Source organism: Ambystoma mexicanum, chromosome 4p (genome assembly GCF_040938575.1).
Source record: "Ambystoma mexicanum isolate Mex_15411 chromosome 4p, UKY_AmexF1_1, whole genome shotgun sequence".
NCBI classification, from domain to species: Eukaryota; Metazoa; Chordata; class Amphibia; order Caudata; family Ambystomatidae; genus Ambystoma; species Ambystoma mexicanum.
Genome location: NC_090927.1, coordinates 320,207,554 through 320,221,755, shown reverse-complemented (window position 1 = coordinate 320,221,755; position 14,202 = coordinate 320,207,554). Strand labels below are relative to the sequence as shown.

At 46.4% G+C, this 14,202-nt stretch overlaps 1 protein-coding gene across 1 annotated transcript in view; it reads left to right on the top strand.

Moving 5' to 3' along the window:
* The window catches only part of KLHL29 (kelch like family member 29), a 1,453,205-nt gene that overhangs the window by 779,603 nt on the left and 659,400 nt on the right, over positions 1 to 14,202 (top strand). The window lies entirely within an intron of this gene.

Genomic DNA, 14,202 nt, shown 5'->3' with positions numbered 1-14,202 from the left:
CATTTGTGCTTTCAGTTCCTCAGTCAAGGCCTTACTAGACTCTATCAGTCTCTCCTGCATCGCTACCTGTTGTTGGAGCCTATCATTGTGCTGGCAGAGAGCCTCATTTTCCCTCTGTACTTCCTGGTTGGTCCTGGAGAACTGGGCCAGTCTTTGCTGCAGGAGGGTTACCTCCTGAGCTGTGTCCCTATTGGCCTGCTCCTTTCTTGCTAGAGCATCCTCCACCCTCCTGGTGTGCTCTAGCAAGTTCTGGTGTTCTTTTTGGAGGTCACCCAGTCCCTGGTGGGCCAGGTGATTTTCTTCCATTTCCTTTTTTTAAGTGGCAGACTTTCTGGCCTAAAGTGTCTCTTTCCTGACTGAGAGCCTGCATCTGTGCTGCCAGGTCGTCCCTCTGCCTTTGAAGGGCACCAGCTTTCCGGCGCTCTTCATCAAACTCTGCCTGGGTATCCAGGTCTTTCAGAATCAGTTTATTGCTTTCTGCCTTTTCCCTATCTAGGTGGCCTTGCAGGGTGACTACCTGCTCAGCACATACCCTGATGAAGTCCAGTTGTTGCTCCAGCTTTTTCTGGCTTTGCAGTAGGGAGTCCAAACCTTCTTGGTGTTCCTTCTGCAAGGCCAGAAATCTGGTATCCTGTTCTGACTTTTCCTTTTGCAGCACATCCATATCCTCCTTTATTTTAGTGATGTACTGTCTGGTCTCATTTTCTGACTCCTGGCTTCTGTGCAGCCTTTGCTCAGAAGAGTCCAGATCAGATTGGGCCTTCTCTAACGCCATCTGTTGCCTTTTTGCCAGATCATGGCCTTCAGCACATTTATTCTGTATGGCTCCCATATATAGGTACAGGTATGCTGCTATCCTGGCAATCTTATTGTGTTCCTCTTTGGCTTTAGGAGCCATATATAGTTCACTCAGGGCCACATGTAAGGGACCCTGATCTCTATATATATCTGACCCTGTTTCAGTGACCTGTCGCGTGATGGCCTGCAACCAGGCATCCTGGCCCTGCTCAACCCATTCACCTCTCACAAATAGTTTATGTAAGAAGTGCTCTCTGTCTATTTTCATATCTACCAAGGTCGTCATTCTAGAGATTGGTCTCTGTCCTGACTTACAGAAGTTAGTATTTTATTTTTGCAGAACAGAACTTTTCTTGGAGTGTCCCTTTTGAGGAATGCTTCACAGCGTAATGCAGCGTGGTGATCCGACCGGATGTATGTATCCCGTCAGTTAGCACACTGTATTAAGCTGCACAAGTGGTAAATCTAACCCAACGTCTCGGCTCGAGCCCCCAATTTGTAAGAGGATTCAATTCAACACTACAGCTAAGTCAACGCCTAGTCTATAATACTGAATGAAAACCCTTATTGATATATCTTTATGTCCAGTTCATGCGTTCTGGATGACTACCCCTATATAACACCCCTCTCTTGGAATCCTCCTGACCCCACTGAGCCAAGAAGTAGTTCTGTTTTGCAAGTTAAAAGGTTTAATTGATAATTTAAACAATATATATATATCACGCTTTATAATAAATTAATAATTGAATATCACACTTAATCTAATATGATAAATATTAACAACAGAGAATCTGGCACTAACACGCTTCTTGATAATCACTAAGGAGTTGACATGAAATGGATAAGGTAGCAACAATACTTTTATGGTTTCAAATGGATGCAATGTGGAATGAAATGCAGTACAGAAAATACTCAATATGATTTCAACAAAACAATGTAATCACTTTTCTCTGGCAATCCCCTCCCCCCTTTTATGCAATGCAAGGAAGTGGAAGGAAGGCACACAATTCTCAGAAATGCAATTCAATGTAATTCAGTTCAATCCCCAGCAAGCTTAAAGAAAACAGATAGGAGTTTTGAAAACACAGGCCCAAATGCTTTTATATGTGCTAGCAATGGATGAGAAATATGCTGGAAATGCTTTTAATTCCCTTTCAGAGGTTCAGGGTGAGTGATAGCTACTCTCTATGAATTCAGGATCACCTTAACAATGCTTTAGTAGTAACTAGCAGGTAAACGAAGTTTTTGGCAAGGAAAAGCAAAACTGCTGTCTTTTTACACGTGAAGAAATTTGCAAATCGTGGCAAAATTCGCGTGTGCGTTTTCCGCAATTGCGGTAAAACTATAAGAGGTAGGAATGTGGTTCTTAGTGCGATTCAAAGCTAAGATTCTAAGCTTTCAAATGAAAGTTACTGCAAGTCTCTAGCACAAACGGTCGCGGAGATATGAGCGATTAAATAAAGGTCGTTTTTCAGATTTGAAATTTTAAAGTTCAAAAAAGACACGTGCAGCTTGCAACTAGAAAATGACAAGTGACAGCTTTGCAAATGGCAGGTGACAGTTAGGAGACAGTTCTACTTAGATTAAAATAGGATTGAATTATATTATTTTAACTAAGAGATTGGTTCTGCACAGTTTTGCTATGTACTCACACTATATTCTTGAGTGAAATGGGCCTCGCCATGGATCTGGTCAGGTTTTAAACTCGCCTCTGGTCTCTGCACTTCACAGTGATCTGGGTCAGCTCTCTCTGGTTCTCTGGTCTGGGTCTCTAGTTCTGGATAGATTGAAGTCTCTAGTTTGGCTCTCTGGAGGTTTGATGGAGGTAAAGTATGGATTTTTCCGGCAGAGCTTCCAGCGGCAGATGGATTTGAAAGTCCCTATCTGTCCTGTCTGTCTGCTTTTATGTGTTTAGAATGTGGGTGTGTTCTAGCATCACTGACCCTACCTCTCTCTCAGCTTCTAATTGGTCAAACTTCCATTTCTCATTTGATTGGGGAAGGAAGTGTGTGTCAGCGTGATGTCATTTTATGGCTTGCAGAGAGTCCACTCCTCCTGTCAACTTACACACAAATCTAGATTTGAAACAAATACATATTTGCAGAGGTACATATTGTTTTAAAATCATATGCACCCATCATGCATTACAGGAGGTATACCCTGTTCAAACTCTGCTCTTCCTGGGAGCTTGCATTCAGAAATGGCAATATTTTGCACTTTTTAACTGGTTTGCAATTCCGGACATTACCCCAAATTTACACACATGTGCGCAAGGAGTATGGACATTAGTTGATGAAGTTTCAGATTTTTAACATGCATACATTTAGAGTAATATCCACTTTTCCGCTGACACCCCCCTGAACATACCACCGGTTCTAAAAACCTCTTAAACTGTGGGCAGAAAAATCACAAGAATTATGGTATCATTTATAAAATTTTCACATGTCCGCTCTATGAATGATCCATCTTTTTAAAGTTATGTTCTGGCTCCAAAGGGGTGTGGTTTCCCATGTCACATGGTGGAAATACTGGTTTATCCAGTTCCGCCAAGCCAGCTTGCTCTCACAGGCAGTGCCCCTCCCAGCTTCTGCCAAGAGGAAGCTACATTGTACGACCGCTGTAATAAAACCTTTGCCTGAGTCAAGACAGGCTTTGTTCAGAGCTCCTGTAGAGCACAGGTAATTCAATTATCAGATAGATGGCATATCCTTAGTGTGGCCAGCAAAAAGGCAGATGGGCCTGGGAACACAGTTGTGACTCAAGTTTCACTCCTGATGGGGTGGTTGCCAGGCAGAATTCAGTTCCTTAAGCCAGACTTTCAGCTAACTGTCATGTTTTTTGTTGCTTTTTAAATTAACTTGCAATTTTACACATGCAGCTAGAATGCTGATTCTAAGTTTAAACTATGACATTTAAACAATTGCAAAGGCATGTGACACCAAACATAGGTCACTCATTTAATCTAAACATTTTCGATTTTAGTGTCTTTAAATCCAGTGCAACTTAAACTGCTGACTCCATAGCAGTTTTGTTATAAGCATTGTTTTGGGCTCTTCATTTCCCAGATTTTGTAGGCACACAACACTCCATTCTACCAAATGTCTGCTGGTGTCCAGTGAGTTTTTAGATGTGTTGCAATGTTTAAAATAGACAGTTTGAGCCTGCCTTCAGAGAAACACAGGGTGGTTTTAAAACGCCGGCTTTTGGATAGTGGTGAGTACTGGTACTGCACCCATTTTTGGGATTTAACAAATGAATTCCCCACAATTCTAAGTTGCATTTGGCAATCAGCATTGCCATTCCCAATGGTTTCAGACTACTGTGCGGGTAGTCCAATGGTGGTTTTAAAGCGCTTTGAAGCTAACCGGCGCTACTGTTTTTCCTTTGGCAACCCATTTCCCTCATGGCAACCCGGCCTTTCATTCTCGCACTGGTGGGTGGCAAGTGAGGCAACCATTTTGGTGGGCGCACAAACTGCGCAGCTTTCCTGGATTTCGGCGCACATGTGGGTTTTCCGCCATCTTGAATTTTCTAAGCCCACAGCACCAAATGTTGTGGCATGATAGCTTAAACGTGGGTCAGGACACCCAACAATGGGCTCAATCCCATTGAAACATTCTTTGTAAATCAAGCCCTACATCACATATCCGCTCAGCCTGTGCACATGGTGGCTCTTGAAATTCTAAATGCACTTTCTCACCTTAGAGTTGGCCCAGGCACTGATGCCAATCACCTGTGTTTGTTGTGGTTCCAGATGCTATAGATAGGGCAGTGTGTTATCAGCCCAGTATTGAGAGGTATTACACAACGTTCCAAGTGAGGTGCGAGAAGGGAGTTGAAGTGGGTAGAAGATGGAGTCAGAAAGGTATTGTGGTAAAAGTGAGGTCAGCAGGTTGACATGGCAAGCGTGCCGTATTTTAAGGCCTGGTACACAATGAGCAGAATGAAGACCCTGATGTGGAGCTACTGCTCGGTTTAGCTCAGTCCCAAGACAAATCCCCTCTCCATCCCCCAAGAGAGAAGCCGAGGAAAGAGGCACACACGCTTCGCAGATAAACGCTACATGTATTCAGCTGCAGAGCTTGCAGGCGGTGGGAATGGAATGTTAGATGTGGGGAGGGTAGGTAGGTATGTGCCTTTTGATGGACAAATTCATGAGAACAGTGAGCAAGGTTTTGTGATGCCAGCAGGCCAGGCAAAGGTTTAGAGCACATCTGCCCTGACCCAAGGAGAAGTCATCCCATCTCAACTACAATAGACGAATAACCAAATAAATAGATCTCTGAATTTGAAGCCAGAGAGTGGTGCCCTGGTCACATCATTATTAGGCCCCTGGGGTCTGAATGAGATTAGTGGGGAGCCGTGTCTGGAACAAACCGTGATTTGGGATAGGAGGTGCAGAGGTGATGCCGGTAAATTCAGTCCAAGGTCGGAGGTACAGCTTGTGTGTGTTGCGCTGTCTGGTATAAAGAGTAGGTTCATTGTTTTATCAAAGCAGAGTTGGCCTTGCCAGTCTTGCTTTGAATGTGCCTGGGTGACGGGAGGGGGTGCACATCATGTGTCAATGGAGATTATTAGTGTATCAATATACCTGCTAGCCAATCATGCCATAGTATTCAATAGTGACAATGTAGTCGGCCACGTGCATAGGGGAATGGGGTTAGATAAGGTGTTGGCAATCGGTCAATGCACTATAGGAGTATATTTGCATGTCCTATGGGTCATAGACAATAAGGGTGGTGGGGTGACTTTGTAAACTGTGTATGATAATGTGCAGTTTGCAGCTATATAACCTGTAACTTCTTGGCGAGTGACAAGCTCTGTATCCATTCGGTTTTACGAGACCATCCGCGACTTTTACGTATAATAAACCTTATTTTCCCTTTCAAAGCGGTGCAGCGGTCAGTTTGCCTTCTTTGATTATTGTTATCATACATGTTCTGGGTCACGTCTCTCTACACTGGCCACAGCTATGCCATTAGCTCAAATGTAGTAGAGGTCCTTGGCAACAAATGGGATTATTGCAAAGTTGCAGCGTGGAGTTGTGCATTGAGACTGATAACTAGAGCATCACAGGTCTCCAAAGGAGTTTAAATGGTAAATTCCTGCCATTAAAAGCCACTGATCCTCAGTTTGCCAAACGAAAGAAATATGGGAACACAGACCGGCAGACTTCCATAGTGCCCAAGGCAATATTTTGTTCATTATTGTGTATTCTGCCAGACCTAATCATTCCTCCTGTTCACCTTCAACGAGGCAGCATATTTATTTATTTAATTGTTTTTGTATAACGCACCTAATACCGTACCTGAGTTTGGCCTCTGTTGCGCTGCGTGGTCTTGCGCGTTGCCCCTGTGCTATCCTCCATTCGCATCGTGATAGAGTGATGAAACTGTCTGTATATGCTGACATAGTTGGAAGTAAAACCCGCCCTAATCAGCCCAAACGCATCCTCTCTAAACTGCAGCTGGCAAGTTTTAGGTCCATAGTTGCCTTGACGATTAGTGCAACTTCAAACTCGGTTTTTTACTCGCAGATTTAATGCCGCAGGGGCATAATGACCGTCATTTTATGTTTAGAGCTAAATACACACAAGGGGGCATGGAAGCACTGTACAAGATAAAAGTTCGCCAAAAACACAAACAATGTAAAAAAAAAGAGCAATGGGAAGAACGCTCATATTTAGGTAGAATATATTCTGCCCAGCCACGCATACATCGATCACCCTGTATAGGCACACTTCGAAAAAGGAGACGACCTTAAAACAGTGCTGCGGCGAGACGTACTGCAATCCCAGTGCACACCACTCGAGCTTCCCACACACAGCGCTCCATTAAGAATCAAGAAGCAGCTGTACCTTACAAAGGCGCTGCAAGGCAGCTCCATTAAGACTAATAGCCGCGGCCCTCCCACCCTTCTGCTGCTTGTCCTCTCTCATTGGACAGCACATTACTCCGAGCATGTGCAGCCAGTTCCCAGAAGGACCCCTGCGATTCATTAGCTTCCCCTGCTTCCCATTAAGGCTCTTAACATCCTTTTGCTCCCGGTGCATCCTCCGCTCCGGGGAGCCTCCTCGGCTCTTTCATGCATCATCAAGGGGCGCGGAAAAGTCTGTAAATACATCTGCGTAGGGGTTCCCGAACTACGCGCGTGCAGATTTGGAATGCTGCAAGTGAGACGGATGCTATGCTATTGGGCTTCATATAGCACACACTGCTGGCCTTTTCCTGGTCTCTCGGGCTTCTGTATGCTTTGCTATTGGGCTTCATATAGCACACACTGCTGGCCTTTTCCTGGTCTCTCGGGCTTCTGTATGCTATGCTACTGGGCTTCATATAGCACACACTGCTGGCCTTTTCCTGGTCTCTCGGGCTTCTGTATGCTATGCTACTGGGCTTCATATGGCACACACTGCTGGCCTTTTCCTGGTCTCTCGGGCTTCTGTATGCTATGCTACTGGGCTTCATATAGCACACACTGCTGGCCTTTTCCTGGTCTCTCGGGCTTCTGTATGCTATGCTACTGGGCCTCATATAGCACACACTTTTCCTGGTCTCTCGGGCTTCTGTATGCTATGCTACTGGGCTTCATATAGCACACACTGCTGGCCTTTTCCTGGTCTCTCGGGCTTCTGTATGCTTTGCTATTGGGCTTCATATAGCACACACTGCTGGCCTTTTCCTGGTCTCTCGGGCTTCTGTATGCCATGCTACTGGGCTTCATATAGCACACACTGCTGGCCTTTTCCTGGTCTCTCGGGCTTCTGTATGCTTTGCTATTGGGCTTCATATAGCACACACTGCTGGCCTTTTCCTGGTCTCTCGGGCTTCTGTATGCTTTGCTATTGGGCTTCATATAGCACACACTGCTGGCCTTTTCCTGGTCTCTCGGGCTTCTGTATGCTATGCTACTGGGCTTCATATGGCACACACTGCTGGCCTTTTCCTGGTCTCTCGGGCTTCTGTATGCTATGCTACTGGGCTTCATATGGCACACACTGCTGGCCTTTTCCTGGTCTCTCGGGCTTCTGTATGCTTTGCTATTGGGCTTCATATGGCACACACTGCTGGCCTTTTCCTGGTCTCTCGGGCTTCTGTATGCTATGCTACTGGGCTTCATATGGCACACACTGCTGGCCTTTTCCTGGTCTCTCGGGCTTCTGTATGCTTTGCTATTGGGCTTCATATGGCACACACTGCTGGCCTTTTCCTGGTCTCTCGGGCTTCTGTATGCTATGCTACTGGGCTTCATATGGCACACACTGCTGGCCTTTTCCTGGTCTCTCGGGCTTCTGTATGCTTTGCTACTGGGCTTCATATGGCACACACTGCTGGCCTTTTCCTGGTCTCTCGGGCTTCTGTATGCTATGCTACTGGGCTTCATATGGCACACACTGCTGGCCTTTTCCTGGTCTCTCGGGCTTCTGTATGCTATGCTACTGGGCTTCATATGGCACACACTGCTGGCCTTTTCCTGGTCTCTCGGGCTTCTGTATGCTATGCTACTGGGCTTCATATAGCACACACTGCTGGCCTTTTCCTGGTCTCTCGGGCTTCTGTATGCTTTGCTACTGGGCTTCATATAGCACACACTGCTGGCCTTTTCCTGGTCTCTCGGGCTTCTGTATGCTATGCTATTGGGCTTCATATAGCACACACTGCTGGCCTTTTCCTGGTCTCTCGGGCTTCTGTATGCTATGCTACTGGGCTTCATATAGCACACACTTTTCCTGGTCTCTCGGGCTTCTGTATGCTATGCTACTGGGCTTCATATAGCACACACTGCTGGCCTTTTCCTGGTCTCTCGGGCTTCTGTATGCTTTGCTATTGGGCTTCATATAGCACACACTGCTGGCCTTTTCCTGGTCTCTCGGGCTTCTGTATGCCATGCTACTGGGCTTCATATAGCACACACTGCTGGCCTTTTCCTGGTCTCTCGGGCTTCTGTATGCTTTGCTATTGGGCTTCATATAGCACACACTGCTGGCCTTTTCCTGGTCTCTCGGGCTTCTGTATGCTTTGCTATTGGGCTTCATATAGCACACACTGCTGGCCTTTTCCTGGTCTCTCGGGCTTCTGTATGCTATGCTATTGGGCTTCATATAGCACACACTGCTGGCCTTTTCCTGGTCTCTCGGGCTTCTGTATGCTTTGCTACTGGGCTTCATATAGCACACACTGCTGGCCTTTTCCTGGTCTCTCGGGCTTCTGTATGCTATGCTACTGGGCTTCATATAGCACACACTGCTGGCCTTTTCCTGGTCTCTCGGGCTTCTGTATGCTTTGCTATTGGGCATCATATAGCACACACTGCTGGCCTTTTCCTGGTCTCTCGGGCTTCTGTATGCTATGCTATTGGGCTTCATATAGCACACACTGCTGGCCTTTTCCTGGTCTCTCGGGCTTCTGTATGCTATGCTACTGGGCTTCATATAGCACACACTTTTCCTGGTCTCTCGGGCTTCTGTATGCAATGCTACTGGGCTTCATATAGCACACACTGCTGGCCTTTTCCTGGTCTCTCGGGCTTCTGTATGCTTTGCTATTGGGCTTCATATAGCACACACTGCTGGCCTTTTCCTGGTCTCTCGGGCTTCTGTATGCCATGCTACTGGGCTTCATATAGCACACACTGCTGGCCTTTTCCTGGTCTCTCGGGCTTCTGTATGCTTTGCTATTGGGCTTCATATAGCACACACTGCTGGCCTTTTCCTGGTCTCTCGGGCTTCTGTATGCTATGCTATTGGGCTTCATATAGCACACACTGCTGGCCTTTTCCTGGTCTCTCGGGCTTCTGTATGCTTTGCTACTGGGCTTCATATAGCACACACTGCTGGCCTTTTCCTGGTCTCTCGGGCTTCTGTATGCTATGCTACTGGGCTTCATATAGCACACACTGCTGGCCTTTTCCTGGTCTCTCGGGCTTCTGTATGCTTTGCTATTGGGCATCATATAGCACACACTGCTGGCCTTTTCCTGGTCTCTCGGGCTTCTGTATGCTTTGCTATTGGGCTTCATATAGCACACACTGCTGGCCTTTTCCTGGTCTCTCGGGCTTCTGTATGCTTTGCTACTGGGCTTCATATAGCACACACTGCTGGCCTTTTCCTGGTCTCTCGGGCTTCTGTATGCTATGCTACTGGGCTTCATATAGCACACACTGCTGGCCTTTTCCTGGTCTCTCGGGCTTCTGTATGCTTTGCTATTGGGCATCATATAGCACACACTGCTGGCCTTTTCCTGGTCTCTCGGGCTTCCGTATGGAACGAAACCAGACGAGGACAATAATAGGGATATGAACATAGTAGAGCAGTCCATGATTTAGCTGGGACATGCATGACCTCATTTTATCATGAGAATGATGTCTTATTTATATAGCGCCTTAAACCAAAGCTTTACAGAGCACATATTTAAATACAATATCACCCAACCGAAATTGGTACTCATTTATCAACCTCAGAAGGATGAAAGGCTAAGTTGGCTTTGCTGGGATTCGAACCTGCAACCTGCAGATCACGCTTAGATTGCAGCAGCGAGCGTGCAACCCGCTGAGCTATCTTACCGGCTATTATGTTTTGGCATCGCCACTTTGCTGCCCTGAATGTCCATGCATCCTCCCCTAGCTCGGGGTATTCACGCTTGTGTTGGTCCCTCGCAGGGTCATATCGAGTAACTCTGTCCTTCACATCTCTGTTAGATTTCCAGGGCCTCCCAGGACCTCCCAGGGTTATAGGACACACAGGTAACTATCGGAATAGCGTGTTCTGCAGGAACCGATGGAATTCATGCAGGCTCTTTTCTAGCGACCAGCACCATATGCCATGTTGCACTGTATCTCTGGGTGTGATCAAGGCACAGCAGCTCAGGGAAGGGCACACAAGGACTTCCAAGATAGTGGGAAGCTTCTCAGGTACCTTAGAAGACATTTGCAACATGACCATGGATAGCAGAAAAGACCCTCAAAGAGCAATGTTAACATGTAAGTAAGCTTCCACTGTCACCCGCTTTCCACAGAGACTCTGTGCACAATGGTGTTATACAGGGTTACACGCGCGCACAGCAAATAAGCAGCACATTTTATCGTGGAGGACTATTGATTGGCTAAATCACATTCTGAACATCAGGTTCGCAGAACTTCTGGGGCTTCTCACCAGCACACGCTTCCCCTAGTTCCATTCCCTAGACATGGCACATCAGTGCTGCACATATGTCCAAACACTTGAGAGCATGTTTTACGTGTCTGTTGGTCCTGGTATGGTGCAGGATGCGTGTGCACCATACTCTGTGTTGATATCTTCCGAGTCAATTCTCCATTGACTATTGATGTAGTCCTGCTCATGATGTCTGATCTGCTGAGGGGTGCTTAACAGACTATCTAAGGAGTTGGCAAGATTAATTAAATAGCCGTATGTTCTATGCAACAGGGCGGCTTTTAAACAACAGCTTGGAGGCAGCAGGTTAATTCCCCACGTGATGTTAGCAGATGATAGCTGGCGGGTTCTTTGGTAATCATCTGAGGATGTGCTCCTTTCGCCCCCTGCTGCCTCTTCTGAGTTCTGCAATGTTTCTGCTCTAGGCCTTAAAATAAACTTTGTTTTGGTACTTTGACAAGTGCCACATCTTGAGTGACTCCCATGGCATGGTCAGGCTGTCGTGTTTAGGAGTGGAAGTTTGTCTTTGCCACCGAAGATGGGGTCCCTCGAGTTGCACATTGTTGCATTGTTCTGTGAGAGGTTCAGAGTTAGAATGCGAATTGGGTGGAGTGTGGTGTCCGTGAGGAAAGGCGACTGGTGATGCTCAATACAGATGCTTACTCAGTGCAGCGTGTCTGTTTGCACAACTAAGAAGGCAGGTCTAACACCCACCATCAGGCAAGAAGATGTGCACTCATGTTCCCTTTGTAAATCGCAAACACCTGATGAGCAACGCAACAACTTTGCAAAGGACTGAATCCCTGGATTGCATAGTAACTTGTGTTGCTTTTCTGCAATGTCAGCCGTTTCCCCCTTGGATTTTTTGGAATCTGGCAAATGTTAAAAATGATCCTCTTTCCTGCTCCGGTGAAAGGCTTGGGGCAAGCCGCCATCTTAAATCCAATTTGACTGCTCACTAAAGTGGAGCCTCGAGGGGACCCTTTTAAAAATGTAACATCGAGAAATCAAGATTTAGCTCTCGAAAGTTAAATGGAAATGGCGATAAGGGAACTCGGAGCTTGATAACCTTGCCAGGAAACCGGAAGTGTGGCAAGTAACGCAGGGTGGGGGCGGGGGTGAGGGCAGGAGGCGGTGGTCCAGAATTGTAGTTTTATTCCATATATACTTTTTCAGTTTTGGAGGGTCACAGACTTACAGAACTGGCAGCAGGGCTTCAAAAACACACGGCCTGCCAGCTGCAAATGTTCCGTTTATTGGCCTCTTCTCGGAGAAGGGAAGGGACATCTGTTTTAACAATGCAATTGGAAAGCTGGACAGTGCTGATTCCGAATTCATTGGTGCCCGAGGCATCGTGAAGAAACAGCTGTCTGTGTGCCTGCTTCGAACTGGAGTACGAGGAGGCGCCCGAAACAAATATAAACGCGGAGAGTTGAAGTTGAATAAAAAAGCATTGCTACATTAATTTGCGGAGATAACATATTTACATTGTAAATAATTGCAGTGTTCCTGGGGGTGAATAGTGAACTTAGTGGTTAGGACAGGCATTCCCGTCTCCCTATGCAGTAGTTTCCCTGATGGACACGTTTCTCTTCCTTCATTGGCTGGTGGTGACAGTCATCCCCTACTCCCCCCGCACACAGGCACTGGAGCGGACACCCTGTTCCCTAACCTTGGGAGAACTGGGGAACACACGCCATTCTGCATACACCTGCGTTCTCTCCCCTGCAGATGTCTCTGCCAACAGTCTGCTTCTCTCCATCTGTAGAGGTTGCGGATAGTACTCCCATCCCCTTTTTTCCTCTGTGGGAACTAGGACAGAATTTCCGGTTGGGACGGGGGTTAGATTATGGCACCCCCAAACCTATCTTTTATCTGGCGCTTAGATCTAACACACTTTTCACTTTCCCTGCAGTGTATGGATCTGACACTCTTCTTTTGACAGACCACTGCTCTACCGCCATAGACATAGGACTCGGCACAACCTTTCTCTCCCTTCCGATGCTTTTGCCCGACACCCTCCTCAAACCTGCTCTGGCACAGCGGATATTGTCAAAGGTGCAACCTTGCGTTGGAATTCTGGAACGAGCAGCCATGATCAACCTTGATTCATTGATCATCATTCACTATCCAGACCAGCATGGGGTACATAGCCCACCACAAGACTACCATATCGATCCAGTTTGAAAAGGGAATTAGAAAAGGGTCAGCCATATGCTGTCTAATGTGCTGCTGATCAGGTACTAGGAACCTGTTTTCTGCTTTCAGCTCTGCCACGAGAAGTGGATACAATCGAACGAGATGAAGATATTTAGTGACAAGCTTCAAACACACATTAACTAAAGAGTGCAGTTCACTGACTCACTCCGTGTAGCCTGAAGATGTGATCCACAAATGATATATGGTCTGAATGACTCTCAGTTCCATGAGGTCATTTATTTTAAAACACATGAGTGGTTCCTAAGATTCACGATTGACCTATGTTTTCTGACTTGTTACTGTCCATATTCATATGGTTCTAGAGTTGCCATCTAGAATGTCTAGAATTGCAACTCATGTCGTGTTTGCAATCAAATACAGGTTCTCTCCTATGTTCTCTAACTGTACCTCAATAATCTTGATCGAAGATGCAATTCCTCCATATACCTGTGTGCTGTGCCCTGGAAGTTGGAGAATGCTGCAACAAGATCTGAGTTGCTGTACCTATATATTGTCAATTTCTGAGATTACAGTAAGATTTACAGGCTGATTTATAGTTAACACATGGCCATAAAGATCAATTAGTTTGTTTACGGCATCCAAGAAGCTGATTCACTTCTTTCCACTTTTGCCGGGGAATAGGTTTATATTAAGCTCTCCACTTCACTGCTTGTGTGACTACCTTGTACCTGTCAAGTGCCTTTTTCATACATCCTTTGCTTTGGGGCGCCTCTGTCTCTTTATACTCGTGCCTTTGCCTCTGAATGTCTCCACCAGCTTGCATCCCAGAGGGTGGCCCACACTGCCCCCACAGGGCTTGAAAGGAACAGATATGAAGGCGATTGTCGGAGGGAGCCACAATGTTTGGCATCACATGCATCTCAGCAGCTAGAGTGTGACATATACATGACTCCCCCTGCAGGAGCTAGAGATGGCATCCTCCTCCTCTCTCTTTGTTGAGCCTGACTCTGGCATCCTCAATAGAGTTTGTGTATGACACCCGCTCTCTATCTCAAAGGGCATGGGCACTGCACAATCCTAGTCTCTTCACGTGG